We start from the raw sequence: 24,246 nt of genomic DNA, 5'->3' as shown, positions 1-24,246 counted from the left end.
AGCAGCATAGAAATGGTCTAGGAGTAGAAGGGAATTCTTCATGTGAAATTTGGCACGTAGTAGCTACTTATTCCTTTTTGTTAAGTAAATAGATGAATAACATCAAGAAACTGACCAAAAAAAGATACACAGATGAATAGATAATGGGCATGGAAAGTTGAGGAAAAGAAAATAGTAGTAGAAAGATGAATATCTGAAAAGAATTTTTGGGAAGGAGAGAAGCATATTTTCCATATCCAGTCAGATCCATATTGTAGTAGCTAATAACCTTACTTTTAGTAATACTTAAACAATTCAAACTATATGAAAAGTCAACTTTCTTCAGTTTAGCCAAAATGCTCATCTGTTGTATTTCCACCAATTCCTATAGTGTAAGAAAATACTATACATATGTTTCTAAGTCTAGGGTAGCCTTTATCTTCTTCTCTCTCTTTCCCTATGGGACACAGAAAGGGGAAAGAAAAGACAGGAGGTAAATGGGGGAATGCCTATGAATAAGTTTATTATCAGTATAGATCATTAATATGTGACGCTAATAAAACTGATGGCCCACATGGCCCACAGTGTAGGCAAAATTACATTAAAATTAGTAACACCATTCTATCAGAAAAAAATTAAATCTTGGCTCAGGCTTTAAATACACTCAATGAATTGTGAAGGCAATTTTTAACATCTTATCATTAGATATTCCCTATCTCTCACCTATGCCACAGAGTAACTCCTAGAAAGTGCTTTTCTCTTCCCTCTCCTTTCGGTTCCCTCTTGGCTATCCTTTTCACACTCCCCATTACCCACAGTGTGATGTGTCTCTGTCTGTCTCTTTCCCCAGCTGTTCTCTTATACCCATGATGCCTCCACATCTCTCCCTTCCACACACTTTCTTGCAAAATGCTCTTGATCCCTTAATCTAAAATTTCCTGACTTTTCTTTTCCAGGAAAATTTTAGAAACTATCTATACATCTGCAGACTATGTGGCTCCAAGTAGTAGGGAAAGCTTCAGTTATATGCACATTCCAGGTTCTGGATCCTCCATTTGCTTATAATTGGCTGTGTGTTATATTTTCCCCTCTTTGTGCCTCAGTTTCCTTATTGGTAAAATGAAGAAAACACATGCATGTCTTAGAGCTGTGGGAAAAAATGAGATAACTTATGTGAAAATACCTAGCACCTAGTTCAACAGTTATTTTTCTCTTTTACTACATCCTTTCTATGGTTCTAACAGAGGTTCAAGGTCTGTAGAGAATATTATGGTGGAAAAATCTCAAGAAACATCAAGGGTTTTTAATTTGGTTCATTCAAAATGTTTTCTTCTATACATACCTGCAACAATAAAAATGATGTCTAAACCAAAGTCTTCAAAAGAAAAAAGTGAAGTAGAATGCAAATCAAATAAGTACATTATGATAAGCTTGTAAGCCTTTTTGGATTTTCTTTTCTACTTTACCACTTTCCGACTATGAAAAAGAAGGAAACTAACCAGACTGGAACCTTTGATGAATTAAATTCTTCTACTCTAAAGGCTATTAGGAAGTACGATGCTGACTTTACACTTGGCTCAACAGTCATAGTAGTAAGAATTCCTCTAAAGAATATCAAAAATGTTAATTTATGAAGAGGTAAGTATGTTAAGTTTAGGAGATTATTGGCTGAGGTTTTGTGGGAGTTTCTGATATTTTAATAATGAAAAATATCCTCGAACATGTTTTAATTATTCACGTTAATGGAATTGAGTACTCATATTTTCACATTTTATATAAAATAAATTATTAGAGAAGAGGCAGCATTTTCAGGTTTAATTTTTTCAGGAGCATCTCTAAAAAAGTAGGTGAGTGTATTGGTCAACTGTGCTGATGCACATGTCAGACCTCCTAGGTTGGAATATAGTTTATTGGGGTAAAGTATTAATCTCTTTATGGCTTAGCCCCATCCTTTATAAAAGTGGGATGATTAGAGGAGATTGAACATTGGGGATTCTATCAAGGAATTTATGTAGCATCTAGTGAGTGTTAAATAAAATGGCTTCAGGAGCCAATGTTAGTGGGGAAGCAGTGCATAGTACATAGAACAATCAGTGACCTGATCGGGTCAGGAACTTCCTATGTGGCTGTACAAGGCTTGCTTCATTTCTCTGGGCCTTGATGATCTCATCTGAAATTAGCTCTCATTGTTAAAACACCATGAGCCATTGAGTTTTTAACACTGTAGGGAATTAAGTGATTCAATCAGAATCTGACGTGTATTCAGAATCTGTTCTTAGAACCCACACTTATAGACCTAAAATAAATTTGCAAAGTCATGGTGCTATAATAGTTGGAATTATATTCAGAACATGTTAACAAATACATTGTCTTTTTACAGAAGCTGAATTCTATTGAATATTAAACAGAAATAAATAATTCTCATGTTTTATATGCCATTAAGCATCAAAAAAGTGAGGCTTGTGTAAAAATGTAGTTTTATAATATGTAAGGATATTTTTCTTCTCGTGGCTCTCTTTACAAATAAACAACTTTGTAGCCAAGTATGAAAAATAACTAGATTTTGGTTTTTTTGTTAAGTGGAAATGTCTTACTCTATTTAAATTATGTTGGGAAAGGAGATCAATAAACTGATTACAGTGAACGGACTACATCTTCCAGGAAGGCTACCTAGGAATAATGTAAAGAAAAACACATTTAGCATAGATTTTTAAAAGGCCAACTTTGTTCTTGCATATATGTTTCCATATTCTGTTTCCATTCTGCTACCAAATTAACAATTATATGAGCCAGAAGAAACCATCCAATTAAAGAACAGAATGTAATCTGTGCTGTTACACTTCCCTTGGTCCTGTTATAGAATTATCTGTGAAGATGATGAAATACACCTTACTACTAAGTGATTTATGCCTATATGGTCATTTATCATTAGAGGTAACCGGCTTAGTGTAGAGCCTTGAGTCCTAGAGTAATGTTGTATTAGCAGTAGATCTTTGGCATAGTCCAGAGTAATCCGCTAAAATAATCTTTCCTTATCTCCACCATCCTTTCACCCTACCTTTCTGGTGTGTTTCCATCTTAGTACGTGAAACATCTAGCCAGAAGCGTGAACTGAAAATCTGAAAGTCATTTCTGACACTGCTCTTCTTTTCAACACCTCTGTCGCCTCCAATTTATCCATAATTTTTAAAATATTTCATCTTTTAAATATTTCTTGAATATTTCCATTTCTCTCAATCTCCAACATTACCACCTAACCCAAGCTGCCGCCCTTTCTCTTCTGTCCTACCTCACTTACCACCTGCAGCTACTTTTTCTTTTTCTTTATTTTTTTATTTTTGAGACAGAGAGAGACAGAGCATGAATGGGGGAGTGTCAGAGAGAGAGGGAGACACAGAATCTGAAACAGGCTCCAGGCGCTGAGCTGTCAGCACAGAGCCCGACGCGGGGCTTGAACTCATGGACCGTGAGATCATGACCTGAGCTGAAGTCGGCCGGTTAACCGACTGAGCCACCCAGGCGCCCTGCAGCTACTTTTTCTTCATCACATCTACTTTTTTTTTTTCCTTTTCAATCCATTCTTCACCTTTAAATTACTTTGTTATTAGGCTAAGGCACAATGACCTTAAAGTGATTGGCTCACTCTACTAGAATATTCTCTCTCCATCATTTGCTTTAGATAGACACACCTTACTCGTTCAGTTACTTTCCCTTAGAACATTGATCTCACAATGCAGTCATACATTCATTTCATTTATGTAACTATTTAACGTCTATTACTATGTAAATTCCTTGAGGGCAAAAATTGTGCCTGGTTTTGCTATCCATTGTGTAGCGCAAGTGGTATTGAATGTTTTTTGAATGAATGAGTGAATAAATGAGGGAAAAATTGCCAATATTACAAACAGCTTTCTGGTTAATGGCTCAGCCTTCGATTAAGATATCCTATATCAGGGGCGCCTGGGTGGCGCAGTCGGTTAAGCGTCGGACTTCGGCCAGGTCACGATCTCGCAGTCCGTGAGTTCGAGCCCCGCATCAGGCTCTGGGCTGATGGCTCAGAGCCTGGAGCCTGTTTCCGATTCTGTGTCTCCCTCTCTCTCTGCCCCTCCCCCGTTCATGCTCTGTCTCTCTCTGTCCCAAAAATAAATAAACGTTGAAAAAAAAAAAAAAAAGATATCCTATATCAGCCGATTTAGGATAGAAAAAAAAAAATGGAAATAGTTGAACACATACTTAACTGATCTAGATAAAAGATTTCATGTCATCAGATTTTCTTGGTCTTGGTGGTGCTCTGTGGCCATATAATTACTTGATTAGCGGACCCTTCATTATTTAAATCTATTTCTTACTATCTTAATGTAAAGGTCCCTCAAAAGTTCTGAGCTTTAACTTAAAACTCCAATTAGGTTATGATGATCTTATTCTATAACATATTACAAAATTTTGAATAACCTTATGTGATTTTTACTTAGACCTGGAACAACTACTCTTTTCATTTCATCTCTCTTGTATTCAAGTTTATTTTATATATATTTTTAACTGTGAAGTAACATTAAGAGAGCCAAATATTAAATTTTCACTAGATGCTTCACATATGTTCCTCACACAATATTACTCAAAAACAAACTTGCAAGTAGGCGTCTATTCTTTGGAGGCAGAACCCTAGCAGATTGTTCAGTCAAACCAAAAGCTTTATTTTCTCTCTTTTTCCTTTCATCCTCATCTTGCTCTATTCCCTCTCTTTGCCTCCCTTTCCTGGCTTTGCTTTGCACCTCCACCTCCTCCCAAAGTGTCCTCAGAGCACCTCCTCGCTCAGTCTGCCAACTTCTGCGGCTCTCTGCTCCCTCTATCAACCTGCTCAGGACGCAAAGACATGATTCTCTGGCCTTGAATTCATATAATTGAATTATTTGTTCTTTTCTTTTTTTCCCCCCATTATTGGACATTGGATCTGTGTTCCCTGGGTTCCTTATTCCCAGTTGTTATTCTTATATTTCTCATTACATTTATCCCTTCAGAGCAGTAATCCTGCCTTGTCACTTGCTAACCATGTGACTCTTGGCTCTGTGCCTCAGTTTCCTCTTCTGTAAATCAGCTGTAAAAACAGCATTCAGCAGAGAGGCCCAGGACTAAGACTATTTATTTATTTATTTTTAAGGTTTATTTATTTTTGAGAGCGAGAGAGAGAGAGACAGAGTGCAAGTGGGGGAGGGGCAGAGAGAGAGGGAGACACAGAATCCGAAGCAGGCTCCAGGCTCCGAGCTGTCAGCACAGAGCCCGACACAGGGCTTGAACTCACAAGCTGTGAGATCATGACCTGAGCCGAAGTCGGTCGCTCAACCGATTGAGCCACCCAGGCGCCCCGGACTAAGACAATTTGAGGGCCCTTTTATATTTAAAAAATAATACAAAATTGTGTAAAAATTGGCACAACATGGTTACTTATTGAGAGAGAGAAAAGGAATTGAAAGAAAGTACAACTTGTTAAAAGCTGATTAGGACTGCAAATATCCCCAAAATGAGGACATAAAGCAGTATTTACATTCATTAAATAACACTACCTTTATAATACTGATTCTCTACAAATTTTGGCTGCAAGCTTCTTGATTGCATCTTCTTATGAAAACAATTCTGTAAATCGTTTTCTATAGAGAGATTAAAAGAAAACGAAAAAAAAAACTATCAGAGTAGATTGAATTTTTTTATTGATAGTTTAGAAATGTTTTAGATTTGCAACCCATTGTTGTGAATATTACATAGATTTTTAGAATCTTCATCTAACTTGGAAAAGCATTTGTCAGGTTTCTCTCACATATGAGCTCTAAGTTTGGAAGGGCTTTTCACAGACTAGCTTCTGGCTCAGTACTTTTTTTTTTTTTTTTTTTTTTTTTTTTTTAGAGTAAACTCTATGCCCAGTGTGGGGCTGGAACTCATGACCTCAGCCAAGATCAAGAGCCAAATGCTCTACCAATCGACACAGCCAGGTGACCCTAGCTTAATACCTTTCAAACCATTTTTTTCTTCTCACTCTACCTACTAGGGCTAGAAGTCATAGGAGTGACTTATTTCCGGATGCCATCTTAGCCCCTTCATTCAGGATGTTATAAGTTGGATACAAACCATCTCAGACCACCTTAACTTAACCTTTAAGTAATGTGTTGCAAATAAAATCATTTTATCATATATCCTATAGTGAATTACTATTACTTCTATACTAAGTTAACAAGAAATATAATAGAAGTAACAGAAGACAAAAAATACTCTCAGTCTCTTTTGTCTCCTTTAAAGAGTCATTCCAAAATATGTGTGAGCATTCCGAATACTGGAACCATGAGGAGGATGTTAAGATAATTATAACAAATGATTTTAACTAGAGTTTACTGTGTGGCAGGCACTCTCTTAAGCCCTTTGCATTGGTAATAATCCTTTCCATAACCTTATGTTATATATAGCTTTGCATTCCTATTTTACAAATGAGGAAATGGAGGCACAGTTGATTTCTATCATATTTAATCCGTTTAGTGCATATATTTTTCTCCTTTAAATTATAAATTGTGAGAATTTTACATACGGTTTTATGGAGAAGTAAAATGGCATACACCTATTAGAGATAATACTTTTCACTATATGTCAAGTTATTTACTAATTAAGGCCAAGGGACAGGCTAATCTCTAGTTGGCAGCAGCTTTGCAATCAAATTGTCTCAATGAATTTCCCTGTAAGATTTGGGCCAAAATTTTCTTCTTTACAGCCTTTCTCTCCAGTCACTAGAAGGGGGTTGATTATCCAAAGGGGGTTGACTCCTTTAAACCATACCTGTGTCTTGTATAAACAAAACTCTCTATAGTCATTTTCACTTAGCCACAGAATTATTTGTTGATATGTTTTTTCCCCCTGTAAAAGAATATAAATTGCTGTAGATCAGGGATCTTTTCTATTTGTCTTTCTTTAAAAAAAATTTAACATTTATTCTTTTTTTGATAGAGACAGAGCATGAGTGGGGGTGGGGAGCAGAGACAGAGGGAGACACAGAATCCAAAGCAGGTTCCAGGCTCTGAGCTGTCAGCACAGAGCCCGACACAGGGCTCGAACTCACAACTGTGAGATCATGATCTGAGCTGAAGTTGGATGCTTAACCAACTAAGCCACCAGGCACCCCTCTATTTGTTTTTCTATCAACAACAACAGAGCTTGGTAAAGAATACAAAATCAGAAATTGGATGTTAAAAGAGATGGGTGAACATTGAAGGACAGCTTTGGAATTTGACCTTTGTAACATATATAACATTCCAGATATTAGAGAATTATCCGGTAAAAGAGAATTAATAATTTCACAAGATAATTTGTCTACATTTTCACGATTGATTTATGAATTCTTAAATGACAAATGAATCCAACCTGACAAATGAATTCAACCTAACTCATAACTTTCGCTACAATGAGCATGTAAATTTGCACATTTGGAAGATAGGCTTCCATTTTTTTTTTCTGCTATCTTTTAAAATCCTGCGCCTTTTGAGCCCTTTTGTAAATGAGTGACAATTCTCTTCATGAACACTGATATAACAGACACCTATTTGAAAATCACTGTAATATACTTCACATAATTTTAAATCTAATATGTTATTTTAGTAGCATCTTTGAAGATTTCTTTGAAGGTCTTTTTACATATCACAGACTAACAATAATTTGTCTCCTTTAAAATGGTCATTCTGGGGGCGCCTGGGTGGCGCAGTCGGTTAAGCGTCCGACTTCAGCCAGGCCACGGTCTCGCGGTCGGTGAGTTCGAGCCCCGCATCGGGCTCTGGGCTGATGGCTTAGAGCCTGGAGCCTGTTTCCGATTCTGTGTCTCCCTCTCTCTCTGCCCCTCCCCCGTTCATGCTCTCTCTCTGTCCCAAAAATAAATAAACGTTGAAAAAAAAATTAAAAAAAAATAAAATGGTCATTCTGCATGTCTTCACATCATTTATAACTTTTGTATTTTAATTTATAGTTTTAGTTATCATGTATATTTATATGCAGATGTTATTTACTTTAGAAGTTTAGAAATAGACGTTTGTATTGCCCATTTCAGTTCAACAAAGCCACAGTATTTAGCCAGCTAATGAAAGACTTTAAATAGTACCTAAAATGATCAGGTTTATGTTTGCGAAGGTCATTCTGACAATAATTCGAGGATGAAACCGAAGTGGAGAAATCAGTTGTGAGCGTATTTTAAAAGATGAGGCTAAAGGTGTTAAGTCTTAAATAATAGCACTTGTGGCCAGGGTAAAAACTAAAGGGGGCGTCCTAGAAATGTTAAAAAGAGAGAGGGGGGAGAGAGAGGGAGAGATTGAGATCTGAGAGCCGATTAAGGAAAAAGATGATGGTGAGATGTAGTAACAGGCAACAAGACATGTGGGCGGAGTCACATGAGAGGGGAAATTCCTCCCAGCACAAAACCACCCAGAAGCTCGTAAGACTCAGATGAGATGAGATGAGACTCAGAGCAAGCAACCTCTCAAGATGGAAATCTGAGAGGGGTCTTATGTGTATGGGTGAGGTCTCTCACCAGCTCAGTTGTAGAGTCTGATTTAGAGAATTCTGAAGGACTTTAGCAGCTTGGGGTCTTTGAACTACATCAGTGGCCAGCCGATGTAGGGTGAGGTCTGTGGGGTATGTAGAGCACTAGGCTCTAAATGACTAAAAACTGCTTGGTTGGGCTATTTTAAAAATAATCAGATGTGTGAAAATTTGAGTTTGGTGCTAGCAGGCTTTTGAACTAACAGGTCTCAGCCTGCAGTGAAGAAATAAAGAATCTAGGGGCCAGTGCACAGACAGCATCTTTGGTTCATTTGTTTAACCCTTAGGGAAAAAGGCTGCCAGGTTTCCAGTGTGGATTTCTGTTGGATTATGACACAACTTGGTGTGTTCACTAGCAAAATTAAGGACTCTAGTGAGCGCTCAAAAATAATTTTGAGAGTGTATCTGTGAAATAGTTACAGGGTTCAGGGACAGCATTGATAGTAGTCCCCAAGAATTATATCATTTGTCTAAAATATAACAAAATGAGAATTTTAATTTCCTATTTTTTCTTCTTGGATTTGCACACTATGTCCTATTCTCCAGGGTTTCATTTGAACCTGATGTTGCTAAGGTTATGTTTTATCCTTTCACCACACTTTGATAAATGAGTTTTTATTCATAAAAACTGAGAATCTTATTAAGATCAAAAGAATGCTCTCAACAACTATTTTTCTAGAGTATACTTAACTCAGTAATTGGCTTGTTTATAATCTATACTTTACCTATTACAAGTGTCAGACTTTAGCAGCTCTGAATTAGCTCTAGAACAATAGCTGGTATTGTTTAGTGATTACTAAATATTAGGCAATGCTCTAAAAGCTTTTGATGTAGTAATTTATTTAATCCTCAAAACAACTCTATGAGATTGGAAGTTGTAATAGTACCTTTCACATATGAGAAAGCTGTGGAACTGAGCGGTTAACAGCTAGTAATTTGTGGAAATTGGTTTTGAACACAGGCAGCAAATCTCTTACATACAAGTTTGCCATGTCATACAGGGAGCAGCTAGAGTAATAAAAAAAAAAAAAAAAGGAGATGATTGCAACCAGGATGAAGATGTGGCACTTACTGTGGTTGAGCTCTATTAGCAACAGTCTTCATTCAACTATTCGTAAACACTGATGCGCCCAGGTGTGATGATATGCATGAAAAACACAGTACTGGGGAAAATATGGTCCTTGCCCACATACCTTTTATTCTTTGGGAAATACCTACTCTTAAAAAAAAAATATTAAGATGGTATAGACAAAACTTTTAAAGTATCTACCCTATTCTGGCTAATTGTAACTTTTTTTTAATTACATGCAAATTTCACCCTTTCATTCAGCACAAATTTATCGAATATCAACCATGAGCCAGATAATCTGTTGGATGTTGGGGATACTAAGGTTTGCAAGAAAAACCCAATCCTTTAAGTCAGTTTTTGAAGTAATCAGGAATTACTAACACAATTTGTATTTTTCTGTTCTTTAGATTATGTAATTGAGGGTCAAAAATGTTAGGAAATTTTCCCAGGATGACAGAACTTTTAAGTGGTAAGGCTAGGGTTTGAATCAAGGTCACCTGTCTTTAAAAGTCTATCTTTACTCCGAATGTATTGAGAGCTTACTATGTTTCAGACCATGAATGCAGTACTGAATGAGATGAAGATAGACATGTCTCCTGTCCTCTTGATACCTATGGCTCTATCCATTGTACCATGCTCTAAGTACCAGTCTAGCTCCAGACAGAACATCAGAAAGCACAATGAGGGATTCAATACAGGGAAAATATACGGCTAAACATAGAGGGCTGAAAAAGAAGGAGTTTTAAAAGAGGTTGGAAATTGGAATCAATGCTAAGGCAAAGTAGGATTGCCAGACCTCGCTCATGAACAAAAAACAAACAGAAAAAGCAAGTCCCATATCCTTCCTTCAGTCTCACAGTCTTCCTCCAGTTCCTTCTTTTGAGACAATCTATCAGGAAACCAGATGGGAAAAGAAAAAATGGGTCTTGCAGAGCCCTGGCTCTGAGCATCAGAGAGCAAGAGTTTTGAGTGGTGGGGTTGGAGCCAAGAAACAATAGGTAAATGACAGACAAATGCTGTCCCCCTATATCAGAGATAATATGAATAAAAAAATTATGAAGATTTGAAACTAGGAAAAGTAGTAGAAGCTACCTGGTTTGACCTGCTTCTGTTTCAATTGAGAAAACAGAGGCCAAAAGGGATGAAGTGCCTTGTAAAAAGGGTTATAGCGCTTTTGAGTATCAGAGCCAGAACAGGTATCTAGACTTCTCATTTTGCATTTCACTGAAATTTCTGCTATTCAGTGTTGTCTCTAAGTACCGTTAAAAAAATTTATGGACCATGTTCTAGAAAGAGAGAAAAGGTGATCTGCAAATGATGTAAGAGATGGAAAACTTTTATGATAGGTAATTATTATATTCTCCCTGGAACAAAATAAATTACTACTTGATGACTTTATTTAACAGGAGGTTAAATTTTTTGAGAATTCAGGGAATAGATGATACAATGTCTTTAGTCCATTTCCCTCAAATCCCATTCTTTGGTTCTGAAATTCAGTGCAAGGTTAAGGCTCGTGTCAAAACTGATTAATGGCTCCAGGATAATTGTACATTTTTTGAGGTGATCCATCTGCTAATTTAGTTCTACTCATTGATTCTCAGATAGGAGATGACAGGGAGGGAGGGAGGGAGGGAGAGAGAGAGAGAGAGAGAGAGACTGACTGACTGCATAGGGCAAAAACGTTGAAGCTACATAGCCTACTTCTTCATTCCTTTATCTCAAAGGATGCTGTGCTAATTGCATTGCCATGGACACCTGGTTGTGAGTCAGGGCAAAGAGGACTGTTTGATCACCAGCTAGGCTATGGCAGCATCTCCTTCGTTCTGCAGAGTCAAGTCAAATCAAGGGTTTCTGTGAACTACAATCTCCTTGAGTAGCCTGGATCTGTACAATCACGAAGGTTTGTGGAAAGGTAAGTTTTACAAAGATGTGTAAGTCTTCTATTGGTTGCTTTTGTAGATAAGCTATTGCATAAAAACTCCTACACTTCCAACCCTTTTTAATCTAGTTTATGTAAATTGAAAAAATCCCACAGTATATTAAAATATTACAATATGTTTTTGTCTTTGGTCGGGGCTTTTCACGGATTTACTGAGTTACATTGAACATGCTTTTGTTTGGGCATTTTCCTCAGTGATCCTCTGATGTCAAAGTCTTTTAATTTACTCAGTAAGAGCTGGCTTTTCTTCTCAATTGTTTAAAATGAGAATGGCATTTAATTTAGTACTTTACTCTCTTGGCATAAAGCTGAACTTTGGCGGCTGAGAGAATGTTTTACCTTCAAAAAGCAAAACTCTCCAGAAACTTAAGTGGCTACCACCAGTTAATTTTTTTGGGAAAATTACAGTTACAGATCAGTCAACTTTTTTTTTTTTTTGAGATGAGTTGGTCTGAAGCAACCATTAATAGTGCCACTTTGGAAGCTGCTCAGTTTCACCAAGTAGACTTTTTCCATGAGTAATGATCACTCGTAAACTATATACTAAATATTCACATTAAGCTAGAGAAGAAATCATCTAATTTTATACCCACAGTAAAGATATATAATGATGATCATTGTAGGGAATATAGAGCATTAGTGGATCAGCTTAAACTTTGCATTCTGGTTTAATTATTTGATTTAATGTTTGAAAGTAAAATAAAAATCAAATTAAACGATGGAGTCATTTATATAACAAACTGGATCTCTTCTTGTATTGTCTCCAGATTTCTTTTTCAACCAAACAAACTAAGAGAGCCTCAGAATCAGAAAAAGAAAAAAATCATTTTGACCATGACACTCAAATCTTTTCGCTTTGGACTTATTCTCTTGCTTCTCATTAAATTACATATTTATCACAGAGAGATGAATTATTTTCAGCATCAACAGAAATCCCTGGGTTGTCAAGATTAGTCCAGAGATGGAAGAGAGCATCAACTAGAATAGGGCACTATTAGGTGCTCAGATATGTGGAGGTAAAGGAGAATTATGGAATTAAGACAAGAAAGAGTATGGGAAGTAAAGTATATGATAACTGTAGATTTAGAGACCTTAACATGCCAGGTAAGAATCAGGTATATCATTCCATTGTATATATATACACTATATATTTTTTATCCATTTATCTACCAATGAACAATGGGATTCGTTCCATATCTTTACTATTTTAAGTAATGCTGCAGTAAACATAGGGATGTGTACGTCTTCTTGAATTAGTGTTTCCCCCCTCCCCCCCTTTGGGTAAATACACAGTAGTGGAATTACTGAATTGTATGGTATTTCTAATTTTAATTTTTTGAGGAACCTCAATACTGCTTTCCCAGTGGCTGTACCAATTTCCATTCCCACCAATGTGCAGAGGGGGATCCCTTTTTCCTACATCCTTACCAACACTTTTTCATTGAGTTTAGTCATTCTGACAGATATAATCTGATATCTCATTGTGGTTTTGTTATTACTCATCCATAAAAAAGAATGAGATCATGCCATCTGCAACAACATGGATGGATCTAGAGAATACAATGTTAAGTGAAATAAGACAGAGAAGGAAAAATATCCTATGTTTTCAGTCATATGTGGAATCTAAAAAATAAAACAAATGAACAAAGAGACAAAAACCAGACCCTTGAATACAGAAAACAAACTGGTGGTTGCCAGAGAAGAGGTGGGTGGGAGAAGAGGTGAAATAGGTAAACGGAATCAAGAGGTACAGACTTCTAGTTATAAAATAAATGAGTCAGAGAGATGAAAAGTACAGCATAGCAAATATAGTCAATAAGTTTGTAATACCATTGGTGACAGATGAGGACTACACTTACCGTGGTGAATACTGTATAGAATTGTTGAATCATTGTGTTGTATACCTGGGACTAATATAATGTATGGTTAAGTATATTCCAATAAAAAATGACATGTAAAAAAAGAATCAGGCGAATAAACACAACTTTAAAAACGGAATTGTTCAATATCAAATATGAAACCTTTACATGATATTAATCTAAGGTAGTGTTGGCAATTTGTGGGTATTTCTTTTCCTACTTTATACCTATCAAAACGGACATGTTAATCTACATTACATGCAGTTTTTTCACTTGCATGCAAAGGTTTTCTTAAATTTTTCTGTATACTTTCTAATTAAAAAATTCTAAAAAAAATCAATGTGTAATGTATATTTAACTTCCTATCAAAATACCTTGATATTTAAAATGTTTAAAAAGGACTGTGATACCTATCAACAGAAGCACATGAAGAATCCAGAAGGTCTATACTGCTCAAATGTTACTTCATCAGATGGACAGAATGCTGGAGCAGGAGCTAATGGCTGTGGTTCTTTTTCTTCTGGTTCAAAAATTGTCATAAATTCTAATATTTGGAACATCTGGCATGATTTAAAACTGTGCATATGGGCTACATAGCAGTCTTGCTTTGAACATCTATCATTTAGTCATAAAAAGAGAATAAAAAGCTTATTGTCTATAAACATTACATAATGAAGAATAACCATGACACTTTTTTGTGAACTCAGGTGTTGCTACCTTTGAAAGATTGGGGGAAGAAAAGGAAACTCTAATCAAAAAAGAATTGCATAGTAAGCCTGCCATAAAGAAAATCTATTTTTTAAAGGCTCCTTGGAGATTACAAAACTGCAATATCTTATGAGACACACACGGCATAGGAAATTTTTTTTTTACTATAGTACCTACTTTACAATGCTTCCCTGGACCCATAGGAACGATAAGTAGGCTTGTGTAGAATCAATTCCTTGTTTATGACCACATGCAATCTAAATAAAGGAAATTATTGCTGTAAAATACTTGTTATTACTATGATAAACTTCAGTTTCCACTATAGAATATGTTTTTTTTCTTTTTAAGTAACAGTCTTCCTGGTGAGAAGTTTAAATTAGTGTTTCAACTGGGACATCAAGAGGCAGAATATAATAAAGTAACACGATTTTGTCTCCTGATTTAAAAGATTGATAGATGGTGCAAAGGCTATAGGGAGAGCAAAGATAGTCACTGCATCAATTTAAAGGTAGTTAATATTGTTAAGAAATTCAACATTTTCAAAGCCAAAGAGTTACAGGAAAACAGAGCCAGCATTTCCTCTTAGCTTAAATATCACTTTAATAGTAAAGTATGACATACTATTATGCATTAATGTCATATTATAAAACTATGTACTGTACAGAATTACATATGGTTACAGTAACTGCCCCCCAGCTGCCCCATTTCCCAGAGAAAATGACTTTTCATTTTCTATGTCTTTTATCCAGATGTTTTATTTTATTTGTGTGTGCGTCAATGCTTACATGTGCGCGCGCACGCGCACACACACACACACCGAGATTCAACGGAAAAGAAAGGAAACTTAAACTATGGATAATATTAATATGACAGAAAAAAAAGCCTGGGTGAAATAATGATATATCCCTTTATATTAAAGATAACTTGGATTCTTAAGGGACTGATTACCAAATGCCAAAAGAAAGAGTATGCAATATGCAAGGGAATGGGAAAAATCCATTTTCATATCAAATTTCGTTTCTTAAGTATTTACTGAGAGCAAAGAATGTATTTTGTATTGTTTCCCATAATGACATAAATCTCAAAATCTATCCAAACTAGGTATTATTGTCCTAATTTACAGATATTGAAACTGAGGCTTGGAAGACATGACAATTTTCCCAAGTTTGCACACATAATGATGTGAGAATCAAGCTTTGAGTTCAATTTGTCTAATTCCTGAGCCTATGTTTCCATTAAGATATATTACTCCCTTTTTAATTTTAACAGATGATTAGACAAAAATATTAAAAATTACCAAATTAGGTCAAAGGTAAAAACATGTAAGGAATTTGCATTAGCTGATCTTAGGTTGAGTACTTATCAAGTGCATAGAGTGCTAATGTTAAAATTACACCTTCAATTTCATCTTAAATAACCAAGTAATTTTTATCATTGGTAGATTTGTTATTTTCCCTACTTTCCTTGACATCTACAAAAAAGTTGTACAGCAAAATGTTACTTTAATGTACTAACCTAAAAAAATTAGGACCTAAGAACCAAAGATCCTCAAATAATTAAATAAAAACAGTGCTATGAGGGTGAGGAGATAGTGCTAAAACCAGAAGAAATGTAAAATGGAGTGATTCACAGGAAATCACACTTTTGTGCACATAGTAAGAATTTAAGTTGGACCTCCATGAGATAATCCCTCCTTAAAAATGTTCAGAGAAGAGATTAAAACACACACACACACACACACACACACACACACACACACACACACAAACAAAAAAACCTACCCTCCACCCTACCTTTGCCCCTGTGGATTGCAGCTGCATAAATAGGTTACAGATTTAGAGAAAAGGAGGTCTCCTACAGTGATTTTTTTTTAAATATAGGGAAAATATTCCAATAGGAAAAAAAAGTTATAGTGTTGTATGGAATGTCCAACAAAACTTTTTATGTGGTGGATGGGGGAAGGGAGATTGGAGCGGACATTTTGAAAATTATATTGAAAAGGGAAAACTAGTTACTTTTGGGGCAATTAAACACACAATTGAAAATAGTTACCCAGAGTTATATAAATTCAGTCTCCAAGGCTTCCCTACTTAAAATAAGATTTTGAATAACTTCAGATCTAGAGACAGAATCCTCTCCAACTAACATTAGGTGTGTTTCTGGAGAAAAGATATTGATGTAGAAGAGCCCTTGAATGCTAGAAGTTTCACATGGACGTAATTTACTTCAGCCACAAGTAACATTTCCAATAATTCCTACAAAGGAGTTTTTGGAAATTACAACAGATGTTATGTTATATAGCATATGCAATATTGTATGTACTTATCATTACATTAACCATAAAGTAAACTATATACATAAGTCATAATAATCCTATGCTTGTGTATCAGGGAAACTCTTTTTCCTTGAGGAGATGATCTACACTCAGTATGTTAGGTAATGAGAGTGTATTCTATTAGGATAGGGAGAAGTGAGCATGTGTGGGAAGCCATCTCAGCAGTGGTCACCGGAGCCTATTCATAGTTTCCATGACTTCAATGTGCATTAGCCTCAAGGAAAATAGAAATAAAAAGTCACAATTTGATTCAGGTTAAGAAATAACTCAAATGACCATATCATGTTCATTACCCTCAGAATCAATCATCTCTTAAGAACAAATCTACAAGCATCACAATCCCAGATTTCATGATATACTCTATAAAACTGTAGTAATCAAAACAGTATGGTACTGGCAGAAAAACAGACATGTAGATGATTAGAACAGAGGCATGGAAGTAAATCTGCACTTCTATTTTTAATCTATGACAAGGGAGGCAAGAATATACACCGGGGAAAAGAATCAAGAGTTTTCTATTTAAATCTTTGTGCATAGCTCACTGAACATTACAAGAGCGTATCCAACTGAGTTAAGTCCATTAGAAAAAGACTGCAGTTATTGGGCAATGACTTTGACCAAGCATCCCATGGTGAGTTGTTCTCCTTGATATCCAGCACATTCAGCAGTGTGCTTGGCTTAAACACAACTCCCTAAAGATGGCTTTCTATCGCAGTGCTGATATTCCTGATGGTTCCTACTGGTGGGTCCCCTATTTTACACACAAGAATAAAGCAGGAGAATACTGAATGTTAGGGCAAAAATTTAGGACCACCGCCATGTCTTTAGTTTAGAAAGAGAAGATTCTGGACTGTCTAAAAGAGCTAACTGTCCCATCCATAGCACAATATTAAATCATACTCAAGGAGTGTCCCCAAAATACCAAATATTGGTCATTTTCAGGCTCTGATTTTCATTCCATTGTCTACCTGAGCTTTTCTTCACATCTTATTTATATTAACATATGCTTGGTTTTAGTATAATTCCTTTGCAGCTACATTTTTCTTAGTGCATAGTTGCTGCTCAGAATTATTTTAAAGTTAATAAAATGTTCCTCCGAAGATTCGCATTTAAGATACTTTAATCAGCTTAAAGGTTTTTAGCAGACCCTTTAAGAAGAGTTGTTCATTAACAGAGAGACAGATCATTGTGGATGTTTCAATTGTGTTTTATCCATTGTTTTAAATATAGCTAACCACTTTCAACCCTCAAGTTTCAGTATTAACACAAAAATTTGTGTTAATAACAACTTCAATAAGAAAAATTAACTGGCTTAAAAATATTTTTAATGTTTATTTTTGAAACAGAGAGAGACAGAGTACAAGCAGGGAGGGGTAGAGAAAGAGGGAGACACAGAATCTGAAGCTGGCTCCAAGCTCTGAGCTGTGAGCACAGAGCCCAATGTGGGGCTTGAACCCACAAACCCTGAGAACATGATCTGAGCTGAAGTCAGATTTTTAACTGACTGAGCCATCCAGGCTCCCCAACAAAGAAATCTGTGACAGAAACCAGAATTATTAAATTAAGGAACAACTACTAGTCTATGTACTGTTCAGAACAATAAACTTCCCCTTGATACAGAAATATGATAATTTTTACATATAATGCCTAAATTATATTAAGTGAATTGATGAATTAGTTTAATCCCCGAGGTTTCAAATATACTAAGACTTATTTTTTTTTGCATCAGTCACATGATCAATATCCATTAGAGAAGTTTACTACTTAAAGGTACAAACACAAGAGAATACCATTGGGAGATAATTCTTCACAGGTTTTTGATGTTTTTGCATATCTTGAGATCAGAGGCACTGTCTTTTTTTCCTGAATATATTTTCCATAGCAGCAAAGAATATTAAAAGATACTGTCTCTTTCCAGAACAAAGGTCAGTACATTTACTGCCCATTATACAGTATTTGGGCTCCCCAAGCTTAGGGTTCTTATCCTATAATGCAACCTACTGTGTATTCAAGTGTCAACTGGCCCCCTGTATATTTCCCTGTGAGAATTGAGGCTCAGAAAACCAAAGCAAACTGATACTCTGTCTACTGCTATTGAGAAATAAACTGTTATTAGTCATTGGTCCAGAAGTCTTAGGTCTTATAGTAGCACTTTTAAAACTGTGGCAAGCTAACTTGTTACCTTAATGGAGGGTAAAAACCTACGATCGTTCACAATTCTTGATAAATTCACCATTTTTATTCAAAATTTCCTAGTAAATATTTTCTCTACACACACAATGGTCCCTGAGATTTATTAACATAGGTTGGTTGATACATATTATCCTAAGTGGTGTAACAGCAGGACAACAATTTTACTACTGCTGATAAATAATGTGTTAACATATCTAGTAGAGATATTAAAGTTTATATAATGTTGACTACTCATTAATCCATTTAGAAATGTGACTTTTAAAGATTAATTTGAATAATAAATAGACATTATAACATTTGTTTTAATGCACTTTTCCATGGGGAAATAAATATCTCTATTAAATTCATCTTTCAAAGTAGACTTTTTGTTTTGTGGAAGATTTTCAAAACAATTTCTCAGTATAATGTACATAGATGACTTGGAAAGACAGACAGAATAACTCATCTAATAAATTCAACTTAACTGCTGAAACTTGCCACAGAAACTTCTAAGAACTGATAAGTACTTTAAATACATTATGATAGTAACATTTCTCAAACTACTGAGTATCACAAATGATTGATAATTCACACATTTACTGTAGCCTGCTGCTTGAAAAAAAAATGAAGATACTTTCAGACTCTTGATAATTAGCTCTTGTTGTCAAAGCTTCAGTTACAATTTGATAAAAAAAAATCTAAATGTCAAGAACCATGCGGTCTGATAAATATGGATGACATTTAAAAAGCAAAGTAGGTAGTACCTACAGAAGAAGAGGGTGTCTTGTGCTCCATTTATTAATAACATACATATACCTCATTCACATAATTTGTTCTTCTATATGAATACCTTCTGTTTATAAAGAGTGGTTATTCCATTTCTAGGTAGGTGGGTGACTTAAATAATAAGAAGTATACAAGTAATATGTTAGAACTATAAAAAGACCATTCAAAGGGAAAATTAGAGTATGTATAAGAAATCATGTTTATTGTTTGAAGTCAGATGCAGATGGCTCCCCAAACCATGGATTTTTTTCCCAAATTAATTTTATTTACTAATTGAATTCTTCAGACTACATCAAGACATATTCATTAGTTATTACACTATACAATTCAGACCTGCCATTTGGGTAAGTAATTACTTCATACCAATTAAAGACTAACAGTGTGGTGGTGTATTGCTATATTTAGTGATAAACAGCAGGTTAAACTCCTATGTAAAACAACTTGGGAGAAACAACCAGTTGCGAGTTTTTAAAATATCAAAATTTAACAACTTAATTCTCAAAGATGTTCACCAAGTCTACCTTGCATTCATGTTGATCTGTGGTGCCGGATGTTAGATTCTCTATCAACCTTGCTACCTTTTGTTAAAAAATTATCATGGAAAACTACCAGTTGTGCAAACTGAATAGAAATAGCTCAGTTAGCCACAGACCTAAAACACAATTTTTCAAAGCTTTAGGTTAACATAGCACAGGAACACACACATTTAATTAAAATAGGCCCATAGCGATGAGCCAGTAATATTTTACCTTTTATTTCATTGAATTTTGGATGTTTATTTTAATAAGATCTATCATTTGATAAATACAAAGTTAGATGCAAACTTAATAACTTTTCTTGTAGAGGTTTTTATTAAACACTTGTTTCTAATTAACTTTGCTTGCCAACAAAGTGCTTTATTGATTCCTTCTTAAAAAAAATCACCTAATAGTTCTTGATCAATAAACTATGATTTCATATATGCATGTATAATAGTCTTATCATTTGTTTCTAATATTTTAATAGCTTGATTGAAGTATATTTGACATATAAAAACTACAAATATTTCAAGTATACAGTTGGCTAAGTTATAACATTCATATGCACCCTCAAAACTACTACCACAATCAAGAAAATGAACGTAATATAACCTTGAGATGGTAATTTTGCGCATCAACTTGGAGGGTAGTGTTTTTGAATGAAATTAGCATTTAAATTGGTGAATTTCAGGTAAAGCAGGTTTATCTCTATAATGTGGATGGGACTCATCCAATCAGGTGAAGGACCTAATAGAACAAATAAATCAGCCTCCCAAGCAAGAAGAAATTTAATGGACTGCCTTCAGTCTCCATCTGTACCATCGTCCCTTCTGGGTCTTGAGTCTTAGGGCCTAAAATACACATTTTGTACTTTCCAGACTCTAGAATCCCATGCAACCATTTAAAAAAAAAATAATAAATCTGTTTGTATATGTACACATCCTATTGGTCCTCTCTGGAGAAACCCTAACATAGATTTTAGTAACAAGAAGTGGGGTACTGCTGTAACAATACCTAAAAATGTCAAAGTGATTTTGGAGGTGGGTAATGGGTAGAAGTTGAAGAATTTTTTTAAATATAATTTATTGTCAAATTGGTTTCCATACAACACCCAGTGCTCATTCCAACAGGTGCTCTTCAATGCCCATCACCCACTTTTCCCTCTCTACCATCCCCCATCAACCCTCAGTTTGTTCTCAGTATTTAAGAGTCTCTTATGGTTTGCCTCCCTCCAACTCTTTTTTTCCCCTTCCCCTCCCCCATGTCCTCTGTTAAGTTTCTCAGGATTTTGAGGTTTATGTTGAAAAAAGCCAAGATTGACTTGAAGATATTTTTGGTAGGAATATGGATATTAAGGGTGATGCTGGTGAGGTCTCGGATGGAAATGAGGAACAAGTTACTGGCAACTGGAGGAAAGCCAATCCTGTTATAAAGTGGCAAATTACTTGGCTGGATTGTGCTCTAGTGTTCTGTGGAAAGTAGAAGTTAGAAGTGATATACCTTATATACTTTTAATTTCTTGGATATTTATTTGAGGATATTTCTTTTTTTTTAGTTTATTTTGAGAGAGAGAGAGAGAGAGAGAGAGAGAGAGAGAATGAGAGAGAGAATGAGTAGGGGTGAGTGGAGAGAGAGGGAGAAAGAGAATGCCAAGCAGGCTCTGTGCTATCAGCATGGAGCCTGATGTGGGGCTTGATCCCATGAACCTAACCATGAAATCGTGACCTGAAGCCGAAATCAAGTCTGAGGCTTAACTCACCGAGCCACCAGGTGCCCCAAGTTAAGGATATTTCCAAGCAAAGTGTTGAAGGTGTTTTCTGGTTTCTCCTTAACACATATGGTAGAATGTGAAACCGAAATTTAAGGAACCCTTAAGTAAAAATAAACCAGAACTTGAAGACTGGAAAAATTCCCAGGTCAAAGTAGGTTCTGGAGAGAAAGGCAAGGATACAATGGAAAATCATTTGATGAAGAGATCATGGGTATGGCTTATGGACCATCTCAGCAGAAACCAGGTATAGAGATGTCACTATACCAGTGGAAACACTGACAACGGGACTAAAACGAACAAAGATGAGCAAAATGGAAAGCTATTGGACATTTGGGATTCTACAGGGTGCGACAGTAAATATTTGGGTGTGAAAGTGCATTCTCCTTCAAGAAAAGGGAAGAATGACCTCGAAGGGGACTCAGAAATCAGCAGGTCTGCCACTCCTACCTGATCTAGAAAGCACAGGTCTGGGGTGGGAGAGGGACAAGGCTGTTTCCTGCTCTAAGGCTGAAGCTGTCTCCCACTTGCTTTCAGCAGGCCAGGCTGCCACCTCCCAGTGCCCCACAGATAAAGCTGCTGCCCAGAATTGTGGGGGTGGAACTTCAGCCTAGGACCATGTGGTTGATGCAGCCTCCCCACTGGGCCCAGAAACTTTTCAGTTTCTCTCTTTTGGAATGGAAGGACTATTCCATCCCAGTCCCACCATTGTATTTTGGAAGCACATACATAGTGAGAAATTTTGCCTCAGTATCAAACAGTGTCACTCATACCTGATTTAGATATTTAGGCTTTAGACTTACAGTTGATGCTGGAATGGAATGGGTTAGTAATTTGGTGACTGTTGGGAGGGGGTGAATATGTTTTGCATGAGACAGGGAAATAAATTGGGGGATGCAGAGGGTGGAATGTTATGGACTGAATCGTGTCCCCCCCAAAATTCATATGTTGACGACCTAACACCCAAGGTGACTGTTTGGAGTTAGAGCCTTTAAGGAGGGAGTTAAAGTTAGATTAGGTCATAAAGTGAGGCTCTAATTCAAAATGACTGAGATCCCTGGAATGTTTGTAGGCACAGAGTAAAGGGCTTACAAGTACAATAAGAAGGCAGCCATCTGAAAGTCACTGATTTGTTCCATTTCACTACAGGTTAGTTAGTATTTTACACCATCTTATATAAATGGAATAATGTAGACTTCACTTTTGAGTTCTTCCATTTAACTCTAGATTCATTCATGTTCTAGCTATGCCTCAATAGTTCATTCCTTTTCGTTGTTAAGTACTATTTTATTGTACATATGTACCACAGCTTGTTTATTCATTAACCTTATGATGATTATTTGAGTTGTTTCTAGCTTTTGACTCTTACATATAAAGCTGCTGTGAATATTTGTGTCTCATCATTTTAGGATATAGGCTTTCATTTCTCTTGAGTAAACACCTAGAAAGGAAAGAGCTAAATAGATCCTATGTCAGAAGTATGTTTAATTTTTTAAGAAATGATATACAACCAGTTTGCAAAATGGTTGAAATTTAAAGATCAATACTGTTTACAATAGCATCAGAACATGTAAGCCTAAGAATAAACCTGACAAAAACTGTAAGAGATCTGAAAACTTTAAAGGACTGCTGAGAGAAATTAAAGATCTAGATAGATAGATATGCCTTCTAAGCGGGTTAGAAGATGCAGAATTTTTAAGATGTCAGGTCTCCCCTGACTGACCTATAAATTTACCTCAATTCTAATAAAAATGGAAGAGATGGATTTTGTAGAGATTGGCAAATTAATTCTAAAGATTATACGGAAATGCAAAGAATCTAGGATAGCCAGTAAGTTTGAAAGAATTCAAGGACTCACATTCCCTAAATTGTTTATGAAGCTACAATAAACAAAACAGTGCAACACTGGTATAAAGATAAGCAGAGATCAATGGAACAAAATGGAAAGTCTAATAGTCCCACACATATATGAACTACTAGTTGTCAACAAAGGTGCAAAAGCAATTCAGTGGAGAGAAGACAGTTGTTTCACCTCTCTGAATATCCATACGTAAGAAAATGAACTTCAACAGGCACCTTGCCTCACATAAAAGGCTAACTCAAAATGGAACATAAACTACCATGTAAAACCCACAACTGTAAATTTTCTAGAAAACCCACTGGAACAAAACTTTGTGATAATAGGTTATTCAAACGTTTTTTTTTTCCTGAAAATTTAAAACATAATGAGGTCTATTGTATTTCCTCTCAATGTGGAGTAAATTTAGTGAAATTGAATTCTTATTGTCCTAAATATCTTTAAAACTAATTGTTGTAAAATTCAGATGTTTCATTTCTGTTCATCAAAAGTTATTTTGCTTACATATCCTGTTACCTTATAATGAATTATAAAAAAAATAGAACATATTTGCTTTATGGTTTACAACTATTATCTACTTACAACTATTACTATCATCTATTTACAACTTTTATATTATGGGCCTCATAGTAATTTTCTATAGAAAGTGCTTTTATTTTCAACATATGAAGATATTGATGGACAGTTATAGAG

The sequence above is a fragment of the Leopardus geoffroyi genome, chromosome B4 (assembly GCF_018350155.1).
Source record: "Leopardus geoffroyi isolate Oge1 chromosome B4, O.geoffroyi_Oge1_pat1.0, whole genome shotgun sequence".
Lineage (NCBI taxonomy): Eukaryota > Metazoa > Chordata > Mammalia > Carnivora > Felidae > Leopardus > Leopardus geoffroyi.
Note: the sequence above shows the minus strand (reverse complement) of the source record.